The following is a 5,255-nucleotide window of genomic DNA, read 5'->3' on the forward strand; positions in this document are numbered from 1 at the left end:
GGGATTTAAATACTCACTCAAAACCTGAGGGATCCGGCTCTGTGGTGCATTTTATATTCGGAACAAGGTTGGTGTTTTGATAAAAGAGTTTTTGATTACTTACCCAACACTCGGGAAGTAAAATATTTGGAACAAGTTAATCCATTAACAGGCATCGCCTGGGAAATATCGGTGAGTTTTTCTTTCCAACTAGATACGAGTTCTTAGTGGAGCCGTATCAACAAGTTTCTACTTGGGGAAAGGGAGAACGAGCTTTACGTTTCAGGGTCATGGATTTCATCTGAACTAGGAGTGGCGTAAGTGGTCGAGTGGTGCCGGCCTAGCCTTATTATATTGGCCCAAATGGCCTGGAAGTTCCGCTAAGACGGTCCATTCCTTAGGAGTCCAGTGTTCGGTTGACAAGTAAATCCGACAGGTTCTCCTCTACATGTAGAAAATGGTGGGGTTGCACTACTACGACTGATCATCGTAAGTGGTCTTCCTGGAGCGGAAAACTCCCGTAATGAGTTCATCATCCAATTGGATATTTCTACAGCACTACCCAGAGCACTTCGATAGAAAGGCTACGGCTGGGCGATTGTTGAGTGTTGGCAGGGTCGAGTTTTCAAACTGATGTTTTCATCAAATGAAGTATCTCGTAACTTCATTTCATTTTGATGATATTTCAAAGATTAATTCTATACAAGTTTTATCGTGTAGCTTCATCTATGGGATGAACTATTTATACCTTGAACGGTGGTAGTTCAAGTAGGATTCTGAAAAAGATATAAGTATATTGGAGTATCTTGTAACTTCATCTTTTCAACTTATATCTAGTTAATGATTATCGTATGAATGACAAAGGTTTTCAGAAAAACGTTGAGACAAGGTTAGATATATGAGATCACCTTGCAACGATATTTTTATACAGTTATAAACTCGAACTCTGTGTATATTATGCATGGCAGAGGATTTCAAAGATTATGAAAAGTATATATACTTATATACTGAATATTTTGTGACTTGGTCGCGTTAAGATAACAAACTTGGTTCATTTCTTTTTGACCAAGACTTTAATGAGTACTATGAGGATGCTCACATATTGTAAATCATTATACATATTATTTTGGTGGGCTTGTTGCTCACCCTTGCTTTCTTCTTTCATCACACAATATCAGATAGACAAGATGAACAAGACCAAGCTCCCAATTCGCGAGGGGATAGGAAACGTTCCGCAGTTTCCTATAGGGGTTGATGTCGCTGTAGCTGAGGTAGGAACTACCAATGGGCTAGGCTTTCAACTTTTGATGTACCAGACTTATGTATCTTTATGAATTGTAATAATGGCAAGGAATATGTAAATTATTCAGAAACCCTTTTAAGGTGTAATGGTTTATAATTGTGGAATAAAATGACTTGTGTTATTTTTTGTATTCATCTCTGAGACTATAACTTGTGGTGTGTGTGTGTGTGTATATTGTGGTGTCACAGTACTCAGTAGTTGGTTGATTGTTAAGATTAAGTATTGATAAGGGAAATGGAACTCGTGACAACCCGAATCCCCGACCCCGGATTTGGGGGTGTTCCTGAATATATAGCATGTTTTGTGGCATCCAATCAAGCTTTATGGCTGCGAAACTTTGTCACTGGTTTGCGTACCTTGATGGCGTTGAAATACCATTAAAGATATTTTGTGATAATAAATTGGCAGTGGAGTATTCAAACAACAATAGGAGCACTACAGATTCAAAACATATAGATATTAAGTTCCTAGTTGTTAAATAAAAGATTTAGAGTGGACAAATTTCAATAGAACACATTGGCACTAATTCCATGATTGCGGATCCGCTCACTAAGGCGTTAACACCTAAGGTCTTTCACGAGCATACTGCTCATATGGGTGTTACCTTGTGTGATACTTTGGTTTAGTGGGAGTTTGTATTTTGGTATTTTATGTAATAAACATTGAGTTGTTTATGTTCTGCAGAATACAGTTGATGGAATTTTATTAAATGTCACTCTACTTTTGTTCAATTTTCTTATTGTGGTTTAACATTGAGTTGAGAAAATTGGAATCAATCTCGTTAGAAATTGATTAAGGACTAGTTGGAAATACACATTATATAGATCACATTATATGCAATTTCCATGCCACGTATCCATGCATTGATTCATGTCGTTGAATATATTTTTGTGGTGACCCTGGAAGGTTTAGTCACGTAAAGTTTGTGACGAATGCCGCCAGAATTTCATGCATATATAGTAGACGGACCGAATTATTTTGGTAAAATCTAAGGACGATAAATAGCATAAAGTTTCGCACTAAAGTTTTAGTATAATTGATTCTGGATTCATATGAAGCCCAAGTGGGAGATTGTTATTATTATTTTAATAATAATTATTATTTTATGGGCTACATTTAAATATATCAATTATATTTGCTATTTATTATATTGGGTTAAATTAAGTGATCGAATAAGAAACCCAATTAGATTTTAATTTATTGTATGGACCTAATGCGGTACCTAATACTAGGCCCAATTAAATTATAATGAGAGATTTAATTATGTAGTATATAAAAGGGTTATAATCCCCAATATATCAAGTACACATAACGACTTATCTTCTACCCATCAGAGAGAGCCATTGAGAAAACCCTAAGGAGTACTTGGTTGAGGAAGACAATAATCAAGAATATTATTCAGATTTAGATATCGTTACAATTATAGGCTTATGGATTCAGGTACGCTTCCGCCTTTGGTTTAATCTCGATAATTAGATATGATGATTACGGTCCCTGTCTCTATTTTAGAGAATTCTATTCTTAACGAATTTTTAGATTCTATCAATAAGCTATTATTTTATTAACAATTAACGTTGATTAGCATGTTAAATGACTATTTGTTCATTAAATTCAAACTCAACTTGAAAAATAGGTTATCAAACTCTAAATTATACAATTAGGTAAATATATTTAATATAATTAAACTGTTAGATGGTCCCTTGTTTAGAAGTGCTATTTACTTTTAGGAATCCTTATTATTTTGTTATTATTCCAAACTCCAAACTAGTTTATATAAAAAAACTATATATAAATTTCATAAAATAATTCATACATATCTGTTAACCCTTAAAGTAATTACAGTTTACCATTTCACCCTCAAGGTATGTGAAATGTACCTAACCCATAACCGTACAACTAGGAGGACAAAAATCTTTTTTGCCCCTACGATTTATACCGGTAATGGTAAGAAGGGTTCAAGGGTACGAAATCTTATACATTGGGGGTTAAAATGACTTCATACATTTGAGGCTGATGGGTTTAACGACCTATACTTTAGGGGCCAAAAGATCATTACGCCTTTTTATAATTGAAAAAGTGTAGCAGGATTTTCTTTATTATTAAAAAATATTATACAAATGAAAATAAGTCATAATAAATTTGGTCTGCGACAAGATTATAATATAGTAAATAATAAAATATGTAAAACATAGTTGCACATTTAGCTATTATTGTTAAGAAAAACTTAGAAACTCGAAAAATTACAAACTACATTCTTTATTAAAATTGTGTTTATTAACCTTTTGGCCCTTAAAGTATATGCATTTGTACCCGTGAACCCCTGAACTCTGCGAGCGTACCCTTTAACCCTCAAGATATGTATTTTCTTACCATTTATCCATTTTTACCGAGACAGTAAAAAATCAGAGGGGTAAAAAGGCATTTGATCCTTGAGTTGTACGGTTATAAGGGTTAACCTTTTGGTATTGTCATACATGGGGATTCTTGGAATAATTTTATCAGCTTTCTTGTTCAACTCCAGGATACATCTAAGAGCACCTTGGTCCTTTGTGTGGCTCAAATTTTTTGCTACCATATTTGGCGTGAGCGTAATGCAAGAGCTCATGGAATGGGAGTCTTTGGCCCTAGGAAGCTGCTGGAAGGTATTAAGAAAGACTTTGTTGCCAGGCTTGGCACTTCGGTTTGGTTCTCCACAATTTTAGATAGTAGACCTGATTTTACTCACTGCACTAGATTGTAGTAGGGTTTCTTGTTTTTGCTTTTCTCTTTGCTTTCTATCTCCAATCTTTTTTTTTCTGAGATTGGCTATAGATAGCTCCCTCTCTATGGCCTGTCATAGAGCATAGGGTTGATCCCTGCTGTTTCTTGGTTCTTTGTTGATATATACATAATTTAGCAAAAAAAAAAAGGTACATTTCTTGTACTTTAAGGGTAAAAATGTATACTTCAAGGCTAACAGTTATTTATTTGGCATATAGATTATTTTTTATAGCATTAAAACAAGAAATTTCCAATACCCAGAGATCATTGTATAATTTGAGTATGAACCCATAGATTGTAAGAAAAAGTGCCTGAAGATCATTACATATGATCTTTAGCGAGCAAATGATTTTTAAAAGCAAGCCACAGCAAAATAGAACATTTTGGAATGGCTAAAGGGTGTCAAACAAAATTCTAGATTGCTGATATATTAACTTTGAAATCATCCTAGGTAATGAAATCTTGTTGATGCAAAGGGGCATTTTTAACAATTGCTCGAAATACCATAACAAAAATATGATTGTAAGGGTTTAGATTCACTGGTTATATCCTATTATAGAGCTGATTCTTGCCATAATGTGTGTGATCTCAGAACAGGAATAATTCTAGTGTCAAAAAGAGATGAAGGGGCTGAGTTTGTCAAACAAGGGTCATGGCACAATAGAATTTTGAGTGTCCAGACACCTTTCCTACGCAAAATACTTACTCTTGAACCATTTTAACCGGAGAGAATTTGAAGAAGGTTGAATAACCCTCCAGAGGTGAAAGATCATTGCAGCTTTATTCCACTCCACTAAGTCTTTTAAACCAAGCCCGCCTTTTTTTTTGGAAAACGAACCTCCTTCCAAGCGACTTTATGCATACATTTACCGGTCATCCTTCCACCCCAAAGAAAAATAGCAAATGTAGTCTGAACTAAGTGAAGTAAACCTTTTTGCAGAAACAAATGTTAAATCCAACAACCCAGAATGCCATATAATGTCGGTCTAATAAGCTGAAGACATCCTCCTTAATTCAAAGATTTGTAGTTCAACACTGAACTCGATCACATAGTTTGTTCAATAAAGGTTGACAATCAGACATTTTAAGCTTCATAGTAATAAGAGGGATGCCTAGATAACGCACTGGAAGCTCATCCCATGTAAAATTTGTAGCAGAGAGAACTCTATGAATATCTCTGATCGGGACATTGCTGAAAAATGATTCACTTTTT

This window comes from Apium graveolens, chromosome 1 (assembly GCF_009905375.1).
Source record: "Apium graveolens cultivar Ventura chromosome 1, ASM990537v1, whole genome shotgun sequence".
Lineage (NCBI taxonomy): Eukaryota > Viridiplantae > Streptophyta > Magnoliopsida > Apiales > Apiaceae > Apium > Apium graveolens.